Raw genomic sequence first — 22,500 nt, forward strand, 5'->3', positions numbered from 1 at the left:
GTGACTTCGCCCGCTGTCACCCTTGGAGGCGGGGCTTCTGCCTGCTCGGCATGTTTGCTTGTTCCTCATCATGGTTTTTGGTTACAAAGACAGAAGGAAAAGTCACAGGGGGGCAATTACATACTGGGGAAGCTTATTCTTAAACCCTCACTAGTTAACACCGCACCACCCCCCGTGTGGTGACACATAACACTTCAGCTCACAGTTTCCCTACAAAATCACATCGAGATGCCTCCTACACGTCCATGGACGAAACTACTCTATTGGTTCACGAAAAAAAATTCACGAAAAAAATAAGTGACCACTATATTCGTTATTGGTGTCTGTCTGTCTGTCTGTTGGGTCGTCGATGAAGTCAAAAAAAATCTCAAAAAAAATTATTTTGAGATTTTTTTTTTCTTCCCTTATTATCAGTATTTAAAATGGTGATTTCAGTTAATACAATGGCGATTTCAATGAAACTTGGTTGGTAGGTTCATACCATGACCTAGTTGTGTGCAAATGAGAACGGTTGCTATGGACACCACCGTTGCCTAGCAACGGGACTTCGATATTTTTGAAAAATCATAAAAAATAATTTTTTCAAAAATCGGGCCACGAGCGACTGTGGGCAGTACATTCAGCCATATTGTCAAAAAAATTCCAGCCGGATCCTATGAAAACTGTCGGAGAAGATAGACTTTGAATGAACCCTGGTCGAAAACAATAAAAAAAACGAAGTTCGTTATATCTCAGAGACTATGAGTCAGATATACATGAAACTGGTATGGTAGGTTCATGGTATGTCCTAGTTATGTGTGAAAGAACCGTTGCTATGGACCCCTCCGTTGTCTAGCAACGGCCGAAAAACCTCTAAATGTGGGGGTATTTTAACGAAAAAAACAATCTGCAGCCTTAACACTTGAAGCAAGAATCATGAATTTTCTTGTGCTTAATCCTCAGGTCATTCCCCATCGAACGGGCCCATCGTGTCAGGTTCTATTGAGTAGTCGACTTCCCATGTCCACCTACCGGCTTGTTTGTCTGTCTGTCTGTCTGTCCTGAGCATAGCTCCGTGTGTTTTAATCCGATCCTGATAAAATTTTGGTGGGAGGTTTATATCATGATCTACTCGTGTTGTCCTGAGAATGGATGTGGTGTGCCCATTATGGGTGGAGCCACGCCCAAAAAACGTGTTTTTATGGGGGAGCCGATTTCAATGTGCATCTTCTCCGAGGGGGTTTTTCGAATCTGACAGGGGTTTCGGTATTTGGTTAGCCCAATGGCACCTGCATAGCCCCACGGAGCTCGATTTTTCATTTTCGTCCCAAGGTCACGGTCACAAGGTCACGAACTTAGAAAATTGTGAATTTTGACATAAAAATTATCTTCTCCTATGGGTTTGTCAAATCTGGCTGGGGTTTCGGTATTTGGTTAGCCCAATGGCACCTGCATAGCCCCACGGAGCTCAATTTTTCATTTTCTTCCCAAGGTCAAGGCCACAAGGTCACGAACTTAGAAAATTGCGAATTGTGTCTTTAGGGGGTAGCCAATTTCAATTTGCATCTTCTCCTCGGGTTTGTCGAATCTGGCAGGGGTTTCGGTATTTGGTTAGCCCAATGGCACCTGCATAGCCCCACAGAGCTCGATTTTTCATTTTTGTCCCAAGGTCAAGGTCACAAGGTCAGGAACTGAAAAAATTGTGAATTTTGACATAAAAATCATACGACCGCCCAAACTTTGAGAGCAAGGATGACAATATTTTTTATGCATAATCTTGAGGTCATTCCCCACCTAAAGTCTTGAAACTATTTTTCTCTATCTCAAACACCTTGCCCGTGGCGCCCCCTTCAAGTTTGTTTTTACGCTGATTTCATCAAAGTATGGATAATCTGAGTAGTGCAAAATGCCATATAGCCTATATATATATATATATATATATATATATATATATATATATATATATATATATATATATATATATACATATATATATATATATATATTGTTCCTGGAATGTTCCAGAGGAAGTTTTGCACCAAAGGTCATAATCCTTGACCTTTGACCTTTAAAGTTCACAAAGGTCAAATTTTCAAAGTTGTGGGAATCGAACCGGGTTTTCGACCTTCTTCGGCGAACTAACTCCAATAAGCTATATCACGTATCCTGTTTCCTTATTTAAATGTCCACAACGTTGTTTTGTGACCTTTAAAGGTTATGCAAAGGTCAAATTTTTAAAGTTGTTGAATGAAACTGGGTTTTCGACATTTTGCAGCTAATAACCTGTCACCCATACCACATCATGTTGATCATTTTTATAACTTGGTCAAAAATTATCACATTGTCTCATCCTTGACTTCTGAAACAATCTACATCGTCAAATATCGCTCGTGAACCATCGTCGTCTTCAGACTTGTTCAATGCTAAATTCCCTATTAAATTCTTCTATCTACCTCCACAACCACAACAATATATATGAAAAACAAAGACCCACCCACATCTCTCACCTGTGAATGGAGGGAATAACCAATTAGCTATCACCTAATCAATTAAACCCAGGTGGCTGGAATTATAAAAATAAATCGACTCCTCCCATGCTCTTCGAGCCGAGGAAGCTGTATAAAGCGACCCAAGGTGAGCCCTTTGCTGTTTCAAACCCTTCCCAGAGTTCCTCCACAGCTGTAAAGACATTCACAAATAGTACACACATGAGAATCCCAATGCTGCACACCCCCTCAGATGCTGCTGAAGCGATGATGGTGATTCCAACGTGAGGAAGTTATCTTGTCTCGGGGTGAGTCCACACAACCCAAAATTTTAAAACATATAAAACATTAATCGTTTTATTATGAAAATAAATCAAATGTCAATGTGGAGTCAACGAGAAGGGGAGTTAGGGGAGGGTGAGGGGAGGGGGGGTTAGAATGTACCATAAGCCAAATTTAATAACATGGATGGATTTAATCCAAACCAAAATTAACAAAATATATAAAACATAAAGCATTTTATTACATAAACAATTGCACGTAAAAAATAAAATTTTGAAATGGAAAAAACACGAGAAAGCAAAGGCTGTCCACATCCGCTTTAGGGACATGTGTAAAATTTGGCGGTGTGAAGAGCGAAGATGGGGAGATTGTTCATGTGATATTCATCACAGCCTTTTTCGATGCTGAATACTGAACAATATACAACACCACACTAAGAGGAAGATCAAAATAGAAATGCAAAATGCAAAGCCCGTCTACATTCAAAATGGATCTCCTTTTATATTCAGTCTTCTTCTTGTTTTCTTTGACGGGCGCAGGCAGGCACACACACCAACACCGAGCTGCAGCTGCTTTTGTTCATCGTTTAAGCATTTTATGAAAAGGAATAGAACGTCCAAATCGACTCCAAAAGTTTACTTGACTTTATATCCCATGTTCTAGGCACAAATGTTGATCTGAATTGTCGAACCACGGAATACGGTATCAGAGTACGACAGTATCATGAAGTATTACCATACTTCATATTATCCATAACAAAATATATAAATCATGAAGCATTTTATTACTTACCAAAAATTGCAGAAACAAGAAAAAAAATGTAAAAACATAGAGGGATGAAATCTCAAAAAAAAAACAACCAAACAAGGTAAGAATGACAACATTATGATGCCCCAATACAACACCACAATCCTCTTATGGATTACCATCACGACATCTTTTGACATTTTACTTTTGGTGGGGGATTGTGATGGAACAACATCAAAAGATGTCGTGATGCTAAACTATGAAGAGGATTGTGGTGACGTGTTGTGGTATCATAATGTGGCATCATTCAAAAGTTGTTTTTTTGAGATGTCATTCCTCTATGTGTGTTACATTTGTTTAAAAAAGTCTTTTTTTTCTTGTATATCTATACTAACAAGTGTGTGTGTGTGTCTGTCTGTCTGTCTGTCTGGGTGTGTCCTCCATAACTCCAAAGCCATAAAACCTAGCAGTTTGAAACTTTACAAGCGCACGAAGGGAACTCCAAAAAAGTGCAAGAGTAAAGGGGGCGTTTTAATTAACCCAAACACCCAATTTTCAAAGATAATTAACGGCCTTATTTAATTATATCCTTCATCAGGCACCATCCTCGGAAACCTCGCTGGGGTATTCGCCATTTTGTTTAGCCTGCTCAATGCCTTGAACGCCTTGAGTGGTAACAGGCTGCAACGGTTCATTAATGATAAAGCGCTCAAAATGTTTTTCATTTTCTTCACTCATACCATCAAATGCTTGATCTAGATACCTTGGAATCGCTGTAAACATTGATTTTATTCGTGCTACAGTTCTGAAATTCAGAGCTTGGAGAGATTTAATGCATTTTATGATGTGATTTTCCACGATATACTCTCACGGACTAATTGAAGTATGAAATAGAAATATCATTTCAGTTTGGAGGATCAGATCACATGAACTAAATAACTCGAAATCTGGAGTGAAATCTGAAAATGTTAAGAAATCGGCGATGTTTAGTTTTTTGCGGGCATGTGCCATTTCCAATCAGCTTGTTATCGCTTGCCAAGCCACCCGTTCGTTATCAACCATTTAATTGGAGTGCTTGCTTGAGTGCTGAAGCCACTTGCCAAGTGCCCTCCAGTTGAGAGCGGTACAGTTCGTGTCCCGATCAAGACGTACAGTGGACATTTGCTCCAAGGTAGAGGTACATATGGGTAGATTTGGATCTGTAAAGGGACTCTCGGTGGGTGTGTTGTGAGCATGCCTGCATGCTTGGTTATGGGAGCCGTGGTGGAAAAGTTTCATCTCATATCTTATGATGATGATTGGTGGTGGAGGTTTTTAACTTTTAACCTCAGCAGCGTACGAGCAATCACATTTTCCTTTGCCCTAGTGATTGTTTCTGAAGCAATTGGTTATTTTATATGAATTGGGTGTGCTTTAGAAAGCTCATATGTTTCTCATTGTGAGTTTCAAAGCAAAATATATTTGATAACTCCCGATATCCAAACTGTTTGCTGTATTAACGCATTTTCTAAATTACAGAGCCAATCTTTTTCCCACCCGTCACATGTAGCTGTTTATAAGGATTAATGTTTTTGCACATCTCCGAGAAAGATCTGAATAAATGCAATGTTGTTTTTTTTATAATTTGTTTATTGACATTCCCCCAAAACAAGGATGAAAGCTACTCAAGTTTTTGGGTTGTATACAGTATGTACTGGAGTCGGTAATCACACTCACTCCAATCTGCCAATCACCGAAAAATTGTCGATATCGGCCAAGCACAAACATATAGTTGTAACCTGATGTTGGCTTCGTGGTTAGGGTGGTGGCTTGGGATCCTAGGGTCCTGAGTTCAAGCCCTGTTTCTGCTGAATTAACACCAGGGGGTTGACTCAGCCTCTCATCCTTCTGCGGTCCGTGAAATGAGTACCAGTGTAATGGTAATAGGGGCACTGCATCATGGGCATATCCACGCCCCTAACCAATGATGCAACCAGCAGCCAAAAGGCTGCACATGAACCGAAGGGGTATTGAGGGATTTATAAAATCTGGTATTGGTGTGGTGCAGGCATGATGGGCCGAGTGACCTCCTCCTGTGCATAATTTCCTTATAGTGTGTGTGTGTGTGTGTGTGTGTGTGTGTGTGTGTGTGTGTGTGTGTGTGTGTGTGTGTGTGTGTGTGTGTGTGTGTGTCTCCGCTAACATTTTCTCTCTGCTAACTCCTCTCTCTCTCTCTCTCTCTCTCTCTCTCTCTCTCTCTCTCTCTCTCTCTCTCACTCTCTCACTCTCTCACTCTCTCACTCTCTCACTCTCTCACTCTCTCACTCTCTCACTCTCTCACTCTCTCACTCTCTCACTCTCTCACTCTCTCACTCTCTCACTCTCTCACTCTCTCACTCTCTCACTCTCTCACTCTCTCACTCTCTCACTCTCTCTGGACGTGTCCGGATGTTTATGTCTGGGTGATGTTTGTCTCTGGACGTGTCCAGGCAGTGTTTGTCTCCAAGCGATGTTTGTCTCTGGCGTTGTTTATCTTTGGATGGTGTTTGTCTCCGGAAGTGTTCAGGTGGTGTTTATCTCCAGAAGTGTCTGGGTGGTGTCTATCACTGGACATGCCCTGGCGTTTTTTGACTCTGAATGGCTTGGCTAAGAATGTGTCTGGCGGGTTTTGGCTCCAGACATGTCCGGGGGTGTTTGTCTTTGGGTAGTGTTTGTCTCCGGACCTGTCCTGGCGGTGGTTGTTTTCGGACTGTATTTATGTCCGGACATGTCCGGGCAGTATTTATAGTATGACCAGTAGAAAATGGATTTCAGACATTATTTTGTTTCCATGTTCACGATAATATGCAGAATCATTTTGATGAGATAGTATGAATAATAATTAACGTTCCACCGCAGGTCTGCCTTCCCTTCCTCTCACCCCTTCTCACTCTCCTTCCCTCCTTACTCCCTCACCACCCTTGCTCCCCATCCCTCCTCTTTATTTTCCCCTCCACCTCCTCACTCTCCCCCCTCTCTCTCTCCCCCCCTCTTTTTCTCCCCCTGCCCCCCACCATTAGTATTCCCGTCAGCAAAGTGACAGGTGGTATTTGCGAGTATGTGTATGTGTGTGTGTGTATATATATATATACAGTGGGAAGAACAAGTATTTGATACACTGCCGATTTTGCAGGTTTTCCCACTTACAAAGCACGTAGAGGTCTGTAATTTTTATCATAGGTACACTTCAACTGTGGAAGACGGAATCTAAAACAAAAATCCTGGAAATCACATTGTATGATTTTTAAATAATTAATTTGCATTTTATTGCATGAAATAAGTATTTGATAGATCAGAAAAACAGAACTTAATATTTGGTACAAAAACCTTTGTTTGCAATTACAGAGATCAGACGTTTCCTGTCGTTCTTTACTAGGTTTGCACAGACTGCAGCAGGGATTTTGGCCCACTCCTCCATACAGATCTTCTCCAGATCCTTCAGGTTTCGGGGCTGTCGCTGAGCAACACAGACTTTCAGTTCCCTCAAAAGATTTTCAATTGGGTTCAGGTCTGGAGACTGGCTCAGCCACTCCAGGACCTTGAGATGCTTCTTACGGAGCCACTCCTTAGTTGCCCTGGCTGTGTGTTTCGGGTAGTTCTCATGTTGGAAGATCCAGCCACGCCCCATCTTCAATGCTCTTGTTGAGGGAAGGAGGTTGTTGGCCAAGATCTCGCGATACATGGCCCCATCCATCCTCCCCTCAATACGGTGCAGTCGTCCTGTCCCCTTTGCAGAAAAGCATCCCAAAAGAATGATGTTTCCACCTCCATGCTTCATGGTTGGGATGGTGTTCTTGAGGTTGTACTCATCCTTCTTCTTCCTCCAAACACGACGAGTGGAGTTTAAACCAAAAAGCTCTATTTTGGTCTCATCAGACCACATGATCTTCTCCCATTCCTCCTCTGGATCATCCAGATGGTCATTGGCAAACTTCAGATGGGCCTGGACATGCGCTGGCTTGAGCAGAGGGACCTTGCGTGCGCTGCAGGATTTTAATCCATGACGGCGTAGTGTGTTACTTGTGGTTTTCTTTGATACCGTGGTCCCAGCTCTCTTCAGGTCATTGACCAGGTCCTGCCGTGTAATTCTGGGCTGATCCCTCACCTTTCTCATCATCATTGAGGCTCCACGAGGTGAGATCTTGCATGGAGCTCCAGACCGAGGGAGATTGACTGTTATCTTGAACTTCTTCCATTTTCTAATAATCGCACCAACAGTTGTTGCCTTCTCACCAAGCTGCTTGCCTATTGTCCTGTTGCCCATCCCAGCCTTGTGCAAGTCTACAATTTTGTCCCTGATGTCCTTAGACAGCTCTCTGGTCTTGCCCATTGTGGAGAGGTTGGAGTCTGATTGATTGAGTGTGGACAGCTGTCTTTTATGCAGATAACGAGTTCAAACAGGTGCAGTTAATACAGGTAATGAGTGGAGAATGGGAGGGCTTCTTAAAGACAAAACTAACAGGTCTGTGAGAGCCGGAATTATTTCTGGTTGGTTGATGATCAAATACTTATTTCATGCAATAAAATGCAAATTAATTATTTAAAAATCATACAATGTGATTTTCAGGATTTTTGTTTTAGATTCTGTCTTTCACAGTTGAAGTGTACCTATGATAAAAAAATTACAGACCTCTACCTGCTTTGTAAGTGGGAAAACCTGCAAAATCGGCAGTGTATCAAATACTTGTTCTCCCCACTGTGTATATATATATATATATATATATATATATATATATATATATATATATATATATATATATATATATATATATATATATATATATATATATATGTAAATACACATGTATATATATTTATACATTTATGTATTTATTTATATTTATATGTACATACATACAGTACTCATTGTGTAAAATATTACACATTAGGAACACCTGTTCTTTCCATGAAATGGACTGATCAGGTGAATCCAAGTGAAAGCTGTGATCCCTCATTGATTGCACCTGTTAAATCCACATCAATTGGTGTAGGGGAAGAGGAGTAGACAGGTTAAAGAAGGATTTTTAAGCTTTGAGAAGATTGAGACATGGATTGTGTATGTGTGCTATTCAGTGGGTGAATGGGCAAGACAAAATATTTAAGTCCCTTTGAACGGTGTATGGTAGCAGGTGCAGGCGCATCAGTTTCAGTGTGTCAAGAACAACAAAGCTGCTGAGTTTTTCACACTCAACAGTTTCCTGTGTGTATCAAGAATGGTCCACCACCCAAAGGATATCCAGTGAACGGCAGGCCAGTGGTCAAAAATGGTTCACTGATGAAAGAGGCCAAAGGAGGCTGACACGGATTGTGCAGAGCAACAGACGGGCTACATTCAACTGACAGTCCGGTGCAACAACATTGGTGTCGAAAGACCCATAAACGCATGCACAACTCGTCCTACATTGCTTGACACGAATGGGGTACGGCAGCCGACGACCTACAGAGTTTCACTTTTTTCAGCAAAAACCGTTCGGCCCATCATGATTGTGCCACATTCCGCATCGCTGAAACTTAATCGAAACTGAAAGGGCACTCGGTAGAGCGCATACCTCTGCCACGTAATGCCTGATCCACGAGAACATATCGGGCCCAATACATTTTTGAGATATCGTGCTATATATCGTTTTTGGCCTGATCTGTCAATGGTGAAGAATCACTTTAAAAAAAAAAATTGCAGTCGGATCCAGATCCAGATCTTCCCAAAATCTAATCAGTTCGTCCTTGTGACACACCCAACCTGCCCACCAAATTTGATCCAAATAAGTCCACAACTTTTTGAGATATCCGGCACACAGACAGACAGACAGACAGACAGGGGTGAAAACACAGCCTCCTTCACTTTTGATGGTGGAGGTAATTAAATAAGTCTCGTATCTGGATCCGGACCTGGATCTTCAACAAAATCGAATCAATTCGTCCTTGTCACACACCCAACTTGTCCATGAAGTTTCTTCGTTCCCAACTTTTTGAGACATCATGCTATATATCGGTTTGGCCCGATCTCTCAATGGTGAAGAATCACTTTAAAAAAAATTCGGATCTTCACCAAAATTGTATTAATTCTTCCTAATAACACACCCGCGTCCACCAAGTTTCGTCCGAACCCGTCCACAACATTTTGAAATATCCTGCACACAAACAAAAAACACAAACCGATAGAAAGGGGGTGAAAACACAACCTCCTTCCACCTTCGGTGGCGGATGTAACAAGGAAACAGCGGTAGTTGGTGGTGGTGGAGAGCTAAAAGGAGGGAGGTGGAGAGTTGATGAAAGAGGAGAGAATACATTTTACAGGAGACCTCCTTAAAAGAGGGTCTTGTGGCCTCGAGCCTGCGATCTTGGATGACACTCCTGCGGCAATATGGCCCAACAGGCATTGCCATGAACGACTCGCTCGAGTCTCGACAATGCCCGTCCAGCCGTCTTTACTCGTATCTCTTACGACCTTTATTCTCTTCTCTTCGTGCCACAACTCCGATACCTTCCTTTCTCTTGTGCGTACGTAATAAATAGATGGCTACCAAAAGTGTCGATGCACGATCTCCATGCAGTTGTCGGACAAGTAAACCGCAACGCTTCCCCTTCCCTCTAATTCACAGGTTCGTTGTGTTGGTTCGTTTGGACGACCATTTTAAAAACAAACCAATTCATCGTGAAAACCGCAGTGCTGTCGCCGGTTAAGACATCATGTTCCGGTCTCACTGTGGATTTTGTGTCATGGGTGTTGCCTTGACTTGCTTATTGTGCAGTGACGTCACAATGCGGTTTCTTTACGAGTTATATACTTCGACTTGTCTGACGAATTGCTGTGGATACAAACAAGTGTTTGTTTTCATTCCATTGTGACATGGCTGCATCCACATTTCTACGTTCGATTGGTTTTCCTTGATTGCATTGTTCAATTTCGTTCTTCATGTCTTGTCTTCAGGGCAAGTTACTGAAAAGATGTACAAATTAGAAACTGAGATTGTTCGGAATAAAATTTAATTTGTATAAAAAGCCACCGACACTTGCTGCCATTAAAACTTCGCCGAAACGATACGTTAAAACCTGTTTAATACAAAGTGTCAATCGAGCTGTCTGATCACCTACCTGCTTAATCTGGCTCGTTTAACGTGTACCCATCAATATGTACCTGTAATCATCTGCAAAAAAAAAGAAAACAATACATGGAAGAACAATGACTTCAATTTTCTGCACCGAAGATTTTTTTTTTTAACCACGACTACCCATCCTTGCACATTTTTCATCAAACAAAAACAACCTTTGCGTTATCTGATGGCTTTGAAACATGAAAGTACATTAAACTCGAAAGCATCTGAAAATGCAAAGCACGTCCCCGAGTCCGCTTTGCATTCGGACTTCTTATTCTTCCGTATGCTCAATGGTACCTTTGACCTTTTGACCAAATTATTAATTTGTCTTCTCCATATTCTCAGTATAAAGCTTTGTTGACCATTTGATGACAAAAGCTCAAATGGTTTGGGAAAAAAAAAAGTTACAGTCAGGACAGACACACACACACACACACACACACACACACACACACACACACACACACACACACACACACACACACACACACACACACACACACACACGTGATTGCAAAACCCCATCTCCTGCTGCGTGGAGGACAGGCGAATAATTATGCGCCGAGGCCAAAACATCAGGTCCAAGTGCTTGTAAGTGACAGTGACCTCAGATGAGACATCAGGTCTAAGTGACAAAAACAAAATGGCAGTTGATTGTCTCCGATACATTGTTGATAATAATCCCAACTATAACTTATGTGGGGGCATTCAAAAGGTTCTACGAACAAGATGCTCGCTATAGTGAAAGACACTCAAATGTTGTTGTCTAATATATAATTACTGTACATATAAATAGTGAGAAAATATATAAATTTATTTTTGATCTATGTATATATATATATATACCTCCACTGTACACGCCTCATGAGCCCGTCGCCCGAGCAGCAGGAGACGCGGTTTTGAAATCGCTTCTGTGTGTCTGTCTGAGCCGTAACTTTTTTTTTTCATCATTTCAGCTTTTGTCATAAAACTTTCGACTCAACTTTATTATGAGAATCTTCTTCTTCTTCTTTCGGCTAGCTCCTGTTAGGGGTCGGCACAGCGGATCAACCGTCTCCATTTCGCTCTATCCTCCACATCTTCCATTGACACTCCAACCACCCGCATGTCCGCCCTCACCGCATCCATGAACCTCTTCTTTGGCCTTCCTCTTCTCCTCCTGCCTGGCGGCTCCATCTTCAACATCCTTCTCCCGATATACTCCGCTTCCCTCCTGTGCACATGTCCAAACCATCTCAATCTCGCCTCTCTCACTTTGTCTCCAAACCGGCCTACCTGCGCTTTCCCTCTAATACACTCATTTCTTATCCTATCCATCCTCGTCACTCCCAACGAGAATCGCAGCATCTTTAACTCTGCCACCTCCAGCTCTGCTTCCTGTCTTTTTGTTAGCGCCACCACCTCCAAACCATACAACATAGCTGGTCTCACTACCGTCTTATATACTTTCCTCTTCACTCTTGCAGCTACCCTTCTGTCACAAATCACTCCTGCAACTCTTCTCCACCCACTCCATCCTGCCTGCACTCTCTTTTTCACTTCTCTCCCACACTCTCCGTTACTTTGGACAGTTGATCCCAAGTATTTAAACCCATCCACCTTCCCCACCTCAACTCCTTGCAACTGCACCATACCACCACCCTCCCTCTCATTTATGCACATGTACTCCGTCTTACTCCTACTGACTAACATTCCCCTTCTCTCCAGTGTGTACCTCCACCTCTCGAGGCTCGCCTCAGCCTGCTCCCTACTCTCCCTACAGATCATGATGTCATCCGCGAACATCATAGTCCATGGGGACTCCAGTCTGATCTCGTCCGTCAACCTGTCCATCACCATTGCAAACAGGAAAGGGCTCAGAGTCGATCCTTGGTGCAATCCCACTTTAACCTTAAACCGGTCCGTCATTCCTACCGCACACCTCACCGCTGTCACACTGTCCTCATCCATATCCTGCACGATCCTCACATACTTCTCCACCACTCCCGACTTCCTCATACAATACCACAACTCCTCTCTTGGCACCCTATCATAAGCTTTCTCTAAATCCACAAACACACAATGTAACTCCTTCTGGCCTTCCCTATACTTCTCCATCAACATTCTCAAAGCAAACATCGCATCAGTGGTGCTCTTTCCTGGCATAAACCGATATTGCTGCTCACAAATCGTCACCTCTCTTCTCAACCTAGCTTCCACTACTCTTTCCCACAACTTCATGGTGTGGCTTAACAACTTTATCCCTCTGTAATTTCCACAGCTCTGCACATCACCCTTGTTCTTGAAAATCGGAACCAGTACACTTAATCTCCACTCCTCCGGCATCCTCTCACTTTCCAAGACTTTATTAAACAATCTGGTTAACAACCCCACTGCCATCTCTCCGAAGCACTTCCATGCCTCCACTGGTATACCATCTGGGCCAACCGCCTTTCCACTTTTCATCCTCTTCATAGCAGTCCTCACTTCATCCTTACTGATCCACCCCACTTCCAGATTCACTATCTCCACCTCTTCCAACCTTCTCTCTCTCTCATTTACTTCATTCATCAGCTCCTCAAAGTACTCCACCCACCTTCTCAACACACTCTCCTCTTTATTATGAGAATATGGAGAAGAAAAATTAATTTGGTCCAATTAATAATTTGGTCAAATGGTCAAAAGGTCAACATCATAAAATAGTCAATTTTCATCCCATTGACCAGAAATTTTAAGAATTTGCATATTGGGTCACTGAATTGGTTCACCAATCAAAAGCTAGAAGCCAATTATTTTATTTAGATCAAAAATTTCAAAGGTCAAGGGTGCATAAAATATCAATGTCAGTGACCTAATATTGACCCATTCATCGAATGTAACCTGTGTTCTGTCAAGAAGGTCAAATGGTCAAGAGGGGTCACAAAATCGTCAGTTTCCATCTGACTTGAAATTTGAGCAGGGTTTTCGTGTTGGGTCACTGAGGCCCATTGCTTTTGAAGTCAAAAGGTCAAGGTCGCCGAAACTCGTCAGTCTTTTTTTTGTTTTTTTTTGTAATTGTAATTTTTTTGTAATTTTTATTTTTTTACTGTTTTTGTCATGTTTTACATACAGAAGAGGAAGAAGTCCGAATACAAAGCAGACTCAGACGGCCTTTGCATTTTGAGATGCTTTCGAGTTGTACTTTTTTTGGTGTGCCTTGGACTGTTGTGATTACAATGGTCACAGCTCATATGACTTGTTGCATTGTCCTCAACCACCATGACAGGACGGTGTCCGTTGTATTTTACTATAATACACAATAAGATATTCAACGTATATCTTAATATAATGGAGCATGCGTGCGTGTGCGTGTGCGTGTGCGTGCGTGCTTTTTCTTGACGAAAATTTCGCAATTGATCACCTGGAGTTTTACATCACAAAACTTTTACAGCGTGATCCTGCAAGGCCAAATATGATTCAGGATTATCACACTTTTTTTTTTTTCAAGTGTATCACTTTGTGTAAATTTCACAACTTTAAATTGCCTACCGAAGGTGGGCCGAGATGGGCACACCTGCCCGAAGGGCCCGTCGGGCAGGAGTGCCGATGCCAGTAATTATAATCAGCAGACGATTTGTCTGCATCCTTTATTTATTTATTCACATCTTATGGAGTCATTAAAAAGCATGAGGTCTGGGTGTGTGAATGGATAGCAAGATGCAGTGAGGGGTTCATGGAAAAGATTGACGGTTAGGAAGAGGAGGTGGATAAGATGAAAGGTGCCCATGTTGACAAAGCTTGGTAGGCTTCGTTCACGCTTCGCCTGGATTGAGTTGCAGAACCAGCCCTGCGTGCTGCGGTAGAGCTTGCGAATGGAATGAAACTTGGCTTTATTCTCTTTTTCTTGTTCTTTTTCTATTTCAATGCTTTTTTTAAATCTTTCACCTTCCTAACACGCTCACATATTTGGTGATTACCCTGCACACAAAGTGCAAAGTGAGATTAAGCAATTGGTTCACTCTGTCTGGCTATCTGAATACAGCTGTCAGTCGATGATCGAGGAACAGCTTAAGTTAAATTGAATGTTATATTTTCAACACGAATCAGAAAACGAACCTGTAGTTTCCCAGTACACTGTCTCTTAAATTGATAAATTGTACGGAGTCTCTTTCCGAGCACACATGCGCACAAAGTAGTAAAGTAAAAAAAAAATTTTAGTCTGTCTGCCTGTCTGGCAGTCAAACAAAATTGAAAATCATTCCAAAGAGGAAACTTGCTATTTTTAGGGACATCATAAAGGAAACAAAAAACAGTCACGAAGAACTAATTTAACATGTTAGGGTTTTCTCAATGTTCTCACACCGAACCCCTCGACTTTTCTCAAATTTTGTTGTTTTACAGACTGAATTTAAAATGGATTAAATTTAAATTTTTGTCACTGATCGACACAAAATACCTCATAATGACAAAGTGAAAACATATTTTTCGAAATTTTTAACAAATCAATTAAAAACGAAAAGCTGAAATGTTTTGCATCAGTAAGTATTCAACTCCTTTGCTACGACGCTCAAAATTGAGCTCAGGTGCATCCATTCTCCTTTGATAATTCACGAGACGTCTCGACAACTTGATAGGAGTCCACCTGTGTCTAATTCAATCGATTGGACATGATTTATAAAGAAGCACACCTTTCTTTACAAGGTCCCAAAGTTGACAGTGCATGTCAGAGCAGAAACTCCACCGTGAAGTCCAAGGAACTGTCCATAGAACTCCGAGATCGAATTGTGATCTGGGGAAGGGTATTAAACAATTTCTAGGGTGTTGAAAGTTCCCAAGAGCACAGTGAGCTCCATCATTAGGAAATGGAAAGAATCTGGAGCGAGCCAGAATCTTCCTAGAGCTGGCCCTCCGACCAAACTGAGCAACTGGGCAAGAAGGACCTTGGTCGGGGAGGTGACCAAGAACCCAATGACCACTCTGACAGCACTACAGAGTTCATTGGCTGAGATGGAAGAACCTTCCAGAAGGCCAACAGTCTCTGCAGCACTTCACAAATCGAGGCTTTATGGGAGAGTGACCAGACAGAAGCCACTCCTGAGAAAAAGGCACATGACAGCATGCTTGAAGTTTACAAAAAGCCACGTGAAAGACTCTGAGACATTGCAGCCAAAGATTCTGTGGTCTGATGAGAAGAAAATTGAACTCTTTGGCCTGAATGTAAAGCGCTACATCTTTGCGGAATCTGAGCACAGCTCATGATCCATCTATCACCATCCCTACCATGATGCATGGTGGTGGCAGCATCATACTATGGGGATGCTTTTCAGTGGCAGGGACTGGGAAACTTGCAAGGATAGAGGGAACAATGAATGGAGCAAAATACAGGCAAATCCTTGATGAGAACCTGCTTCACAGTGCAATAAAAGACCTAAGACTGCGACAAAGATTTACGTTTCAACAGGACAATGACCCCAAGCTTACAGCCAAAGCAACACTGGAATGGCTTCAGAACACGAATGTGAAAGTCCTTGAGTGGCCCAGCCAAAGCCTGAACTTGAATCCCATTGAGAATCTGTGGAAAGATTTCAAGATTGCTCTTTACTGATGCTCCACTTTCAACTTGACAGAGCTTGAGCAAATCTGCAAGGAAAAATGGAAGAAAGCCCAAATCCAGATGTACAAAGCTGATGCAGACATACCCAAGGAGACTCGATGCTGTAATCGCTGCCAAAGATGCTTCTACAAATCATTGATTCAAGGGGATGAATGCTTATGTAAATTAGATATTCCAGTTTTTCATTTTTAATTAATTTGTAAAAATTTCAAAAACATTTTTTCACTGTCCTGAATAGGGTATTTTGTGTAGATTGGTGCCAATTTTTGTTTTTAACTTTAATCCATTTTAAAGTCAGGCTATAACAACAAAACGTGACAAAGTTGAGGGGTGTGAATACTTTCTGAAGGCACTGTATATACTTGAACACTGTATAACACAAATCACTTTGTTGGCACTTCCAAAAGCCTTCAGTTTAGCAGTACTTCGAGAAAATATTGCGCCTTCTCGACCAATCAAATTTGCTTCTCATGCTCTCAGTTTTGGGCTACATCGAGATTCAGACAAAATTGCGGCTTGTTGGAAACATAGATCACCCTTGCATGTCCTTCTTCTCAAATATGTATGGGGTAAGATGTTCTATGGACTCTCTAGTTTTGCTCAGGGACAGCTCTACGGTCATGCGATTGCTGAGGTTGGGGTGGAGGGAGGGGGGGCATCGGGGTCCTATACTTGGAATTTTAAAATAATCATATTTGAGCCTCTCAAGACAATATACACCTGAAGATATCTGGAAATATCTTGCAATATATATCTGAAGTTATATGGAATCTCCACCTGTCCAGAAGATACCAACCTGAAGATCTGTCCACCTGAAATCTCAAAATATCCATCTGAAGTTTTATGGAAATATGTTGAATTATCCTCCTGAAGTTATATGGAATATCCAGCTGTGTTCACCTTAAATATCAAATTATCCACCTGAAGCATTATGGCTTTTAGAGAAAATTTGAAGCCGTTCCGGAGAGGAGCATGCAATATGGTGGGATGGTTCTCTCTGGGTTTAAAAACCAAATCATTAGACCCCTATTCTTCTTCCTCCTCTTCTTATTTTTCTTATTATTATTCCAGTACCATTCTTCCAGTAACCTCCTTGTGAAACTCCCAGGATGGAGGTTTACTGCTCACCTCATTTCTCTGTTCCTCTGTTCGTGCACTTGCACAACCATCTTCCTCAGTCTGTATAATCGTACTCTTCCTTCCAGGGCTTCAAGTTGATAACACACCACCACCTTCATCCTTACAGGCCGACTTGTGATCTTTTTCTACCATCATTAACCATCTCCTTAACCTCGCCTTCTTCTTGCAGGTTCCGATGTTTCCTTCCCTCTCCCCCATCTTCCTCTTCGTTTATCCCTTTGCTTGTCACGTCCACATGTCCCACTGCCCCAGAGTCAGTGCGTTGCCTTCCATTACCTCGCTCTTCCCATGAATTTAGAGTTTGAATATAATTTCTTTGTTTGGTCTGCATGATTACAAATGCAACGACTTACCGCATCCTTAAATCCCCCTCCAAAATGCAGAGGGGAGCTCCATGTTGGAGCGCTATAAATCTCTGCTGCACTGCAAAGGAAGAACAGTAAAGAGTATACACATTCAGATTCACCATCAATTGACAATCAAACGACTGAGCAGACATTTCAAATACTGGGCTCTTAATATAGATTTTGATCAGGCAATTTTGGCAAGTCTTGCTGCTGCAGTAATCTATTCAAGTTGCAGCTCATTAAAGCAAAGGAATTTTTGCAGTGGACAACAACCAATTAAGGACAACACCATTGGGAAAGCCTTATTTTGTGACCAACATCATGTGAATTTGCCTGTTTACAGGGGAATTTGCACATTGCGTTCCTCCAAGCCCGTCCCTCGGTGTACTGCGTTGAGAGCAGACGGTGGTGGGCCTTTGACAGAGGAGTCCAAAGTGAAGTCCCGCTGAGCCAACAAGTGGCTGTACCAGGCTGATCTGCCAGCTGTCAAGTTGGATATCAGGGTTGTTACTATCCCAATTACTGACCCCCCCCCCAATCAACTGTGATCCACCATTGTGGAATCACAGCCTGTGGTGAACCGTTTGAAATGGGGTAAAGCTCCTAGGATCTGTGGCATCTATGCTGAACTTCTCAAGGCTGGTGGAAATGCTGTACTCGTGTCGTTACATGCAGTTCTGTGCTCTGCCTGGAACACAGGCATCATCCCAACTGATTGAAAGAGGGGCCGTGTTGTCCATCTCTGGAAAGGAAAGGATGATTACCAGGACTGCAACAACTACCGAGGGGTGACGCTGCTCTCAGTGCCGGGCAAGGTCTTTGCTCGGATAATTATTTCTAGGGTTCGCCACCATCTGCTTGAGCACCAGCAGTCAGGCTTTACACCAAAGACGTCAACGGTTGACTGTATCCTTGCTCTTCGGGTCCTCACCGAACGTGGATGAGAGTTTCGGCAGGGGCTGCTTGCAGCTTATGTTGATCTCTGTAAAGCGTTCGATTCAGTGAATCGGGATGCCGTCTGGAGGATTCTTGGTCTTCGTGGGGTGCCACCAAAACTGATCAATCTGATGTCTAAACTATACTCTGGTACTGAGAGTGCTGTGTAATGTGGTGATACCATCTCTGACTTATTTCCAGTTGTTACTGAAGTTCATCAGGGGTGTGTACTGGCCCCCACACTTCTCAGTGCTTGTGTGGACTGGATTCTGAGGAGGATGTTGGAGAGATCAAGTTGTGGTGCATCGTTTGGGAATGTCAAGATTTCTGATGTTGATTTCACAGATGATGCAGTCATCTTTGCAGAGACTGTGGACATCCTTTTGGGGGCCCTCGAGGTGCTGAATGAGGAGTCAGAGCTGCTGGGATTACGGGTTTTCTTGGTCAAAATTAAGATCCAGGCTTTCAATGACATCTTGGATGCTGCTATCTTGTCTGTACCTGTTTGTGGTGAGGATCATGAGGCTATGGAGAGATTCACTTACCTTGGCAGTGATATTCATGTCTCTCCTGGCTGTGAGCCAGAGGTCAATAGACGTCTGGGTCGCCCTGGGGAGTCATGGATTAACTGGATCATGGGGTGTGGCGTTGCCGGTACCTTTGCGGGAGGACGAAAGGCTGAGTCTTCATGCCCTTGATGCTTCCAGTCTTGGTCTACAGATGTGAGACTTGGCCTCTGAGCAGAGATCTGAGATGGCGACTTAATTCCTTTGGTACCAGGTCTCTTCGCAGAATCCTTGGCGATCGCTGGTCAGATTTTGTGTCCAACGAGCGGTTGCTGAGAGAGACTCGGATGAGATTTGTTACCTGCATAGTTCGTGAATGCCAGCTGCGGCTGTATGGACATGTGGCTCGTTTTCCAGACGCTGATCCTGCTTACTAGATTCTTTCAGTGAGGGAGCCTCGTGATTGGAGGAGGCCAGTGGGCCGACCACGTGCCTCGTGGTTGCAGCAGGTTGATCAGCATCTCAAGCAGATGGGGATGGGCCTGGCGGATGGCGAGATGTAAGCTTCTGGAGTACTGGCGGAAAGTGGACGCAGTGATGGGCTGCTCTGGTGCCTGCTCCCATACCTGACCTGATCATGTGACTCAATACTTCCTGGAGTCCCAGTAGAATAACTGTTGAGTTTTAAAGTTGTAATAAGGATAGATCCTGCTTTGGAAAACTCATCACAGTAATCAGGCCTCTTTCATGATGGACTTCCACAATTACAGTGTTTAAGGCTCATGAAGGAGTTTCACAAACAGGACACAGACTTCAGTGCATTCATCTTTTATTTACAAGGAGATTAGAATGCAATTTTGCCAAATCAACACAGTATATGGGATTTTAACCAGGAATATCCTGATGGGAATGCCATTTGCTCAAATGGGAATGCCAGACGTGAGATGTTTTTTTCTTTTTTCCGATCACTGACCTGCTTTGTACAAGTGTAACCAACTTGAACTTAGCTTGCCAAGGATTTCTTGACACCTTATTCAAGTGGAAAGACATTTATTCTGTTGCATTTCTTTATGATGTCGTTTATTTTTTTCCATGTAAATACAAAAACACCGGCTCGTCTCGAAACAACTTGCGACTGAATGAAAGAGCACGCGATCAAAAATGAAGTTTTGAAATTGGACACGGAAAACTACACTAAAGCTTTCAAACATTTTTGTGCCTCCAAACAATAAAAGCGTAAACATACTTTATGTGGTATAGTAAAACCACATGAAAGTAATTCAACAATTTTACCGCCATTCATCAAATTTTTTCCTTTTTTTTGACATAAATATGAGCAGATACGTTTCTCCTTCTCATTTAATGCTTCCAAGCTTCTCCACGAGCCTCGACTTCAAAAATGTTGCAACTCTGTATCTCGGGGAATGGTAATTTATGACCTAAGTATGAGGGGGAGTGCTGAAATGGAAAAATTCAAATTGAGAAATGGATAAGGACAAAGAGAGAGAGGGAAAGGAGGGTAATGGGAGTGTGTGAGGAATGGAGAGAGAAGAGAAAAAAGTTTTTGAGGAGATACTGTAGGTAGTTCCAAGGGGAGGGTGAGGAAGCATGGGATGTGGAGTGGAAGGGGAGGGATTGGTGAGGGGAATGGGATCAGAATTTCACGATTCATGTAAGTAATCAGTAAATTCCCCCTCCCCCCCCCCCACACCCAATTTATTATAAAATGTTTTTTGGAGATGAGTGCCCTCCCAAACCCACAAGCTTTTCTAAATCCTGGATCCACCTGTCAAAAATGAAGAAGTTAAAATTATAAACATTCCATTGTCATTCATTTCAGACTCTGTGTTCAAAAATTAGTTAAGAGCTGGTGTTATTTTTTTTCTTTGAGTCCTTTTGTTCGGACCATATTTGTTTTTTATAGATAACCTAACTTACATCTGAAAATAGCTGAACTGTATATTAATTACTGCCATTTATTTATCAGTTTAACTTCGAAATTTTTAGAGCATTAGCTGATGTCAATAATGATATCAGAACATCTAGATTCCAAAGCATATCTCACTACTACTACTGCTACGACTTTCTCTTAAGGTGCTCCACATTGTGCATCACATTTCTAACCATTTACTTGCAGAGATCAGGAAGTCAAGCAATATTAAACAGAAACTTATGTCTGCTGAGCTTTCTTACGCCCTGAGCGCAAACCTCCAGTCATTCAAACAATTTTGTAATTTTTTTTACGACTACTACTACCACCACTACTACTTCTTTAGCGGCCGCAATTATTCCACCTTCTGGGCCGAGGAACCTTTTTGGCTCAAGTCTTTCACGAATCAGTTGGCTTGACCTGACATTCGACTGAAGATGATTTGGCAGGAATTTCGGAACAGTTTGCAGGTAATATTGGTCTACTCTTCACGAAGGACACAGTGGGATCTTCAACATCCACCAATTAATCCTAGCAGATGGGATTCCCGGGAAAGGCGTCCCGTCTGCTAGCATTAGTTGGTGGATGTTAAAGATCCTGCAGTGTCCTTCGCAAGGAGTAGGCGAGCTATCGCCAGAATCCCGACCAAATTCTAAATTCCTGCTCTTCCAAACAAGGGGCATTGAGTCATCATTTGGACAACCGCTCTCTCAGCATTGATGCAACCAGTAGTCATCGGCTGCATTCAAAATTAAATGATAAAGAAATGTTAAAATATATATATATATATATATATATATATATATATATATATATATATATATATATATGTATATGTGCTTTGAACACATCATCTCACAGACCGAGCTGAACATGACTAGATGACTTATTTTATTTTATTTAATTATTTTATTTATTTACATATGCATGTGTCTCCAGGTGACTTGATTCCATTCTCCTGAGGCTGTGGCGTGGGTGCATCCACAGACCTGCACGGCCTACGCGCTCTGCAAACAAGCTCCCCAGACGCTAATTGCATCTCGCTTCCTGCCCCAGCGAGGTCAAACACTCAACGCGACATGCATCCGACAGGGCTCGTCGTGTCCCCTACGCATCGCGGTGGAACACAATGGGTGACCTGGGCACAGACCCAGGTAGGATGGCGGCCAGAGATACAATCGTAGCAAACACCTCCTGTTTGCCTCTTCCTCCTTATTTCCTTCTACTTTTGAACTCAACGTCACAAATCGATCTGCGAGTCGTTCGGTCGGATTAGCTGATAATACCATATGTTTAATCAAACCCTCATGAGAACTTTATGGTCGAGATGTTTTTTTGGACATTTTTGATGGGTTATGTAGCAATTACAAAAGTCTTTGTTTCATCCGTTTTCAATGGAACGAGATGATTCTTAAAGTGAAAAAAATAAAGCCAGAAATATAAATGTTGACATTTGATTTTTA

The 22,500-nt window shown here is 42.3% G+C and overlaps 1 long non-coding RNA gene across 7 annotated transcripts in view; it reads left to right on the forward strand.

The window, feature by feature from the left end:
* The window catches only part of LOC147027640 (uncharacterized), a 167,937-nt gene that overhangs the window by 107,635 nt on the left and 37,802 nt on the right, over nucleotides 1-22,500 (forward strand). For 6 of the 7 annotated variants that reach the window (XR_015057167.1, XR_015057163.1, XR_015057166.1 and 3 more), the window contains one exon: nucleotides 21,977-22,481. This is a non-coding gene — a long non-coding RNA (uncharacterized LOC147027640). Of the gene's footprint in view, nucleotides 1-21,976; nucleotides 22,482-22,500 lie in introns of those variants that run through there. The other variant, XR_015057168.1, reaches the window with a different exon arrangement.

The sequence above is a fragment of the Eptatretus burgeri genome, chromosome 4 (genome assembly GCF_056783735.1).
Source record: "Eptatretus burgeri isolate ZD-2024b chromosome 4, Ebu_testis_v1, whole genome shotgun sequence".
Taxonomy (NCBI): Eukaryota; Metazoa; Chordata; class Myxini; order Myxiniformes; family Myxinidae; genus Eptatretus; species Eptatretus burgeri.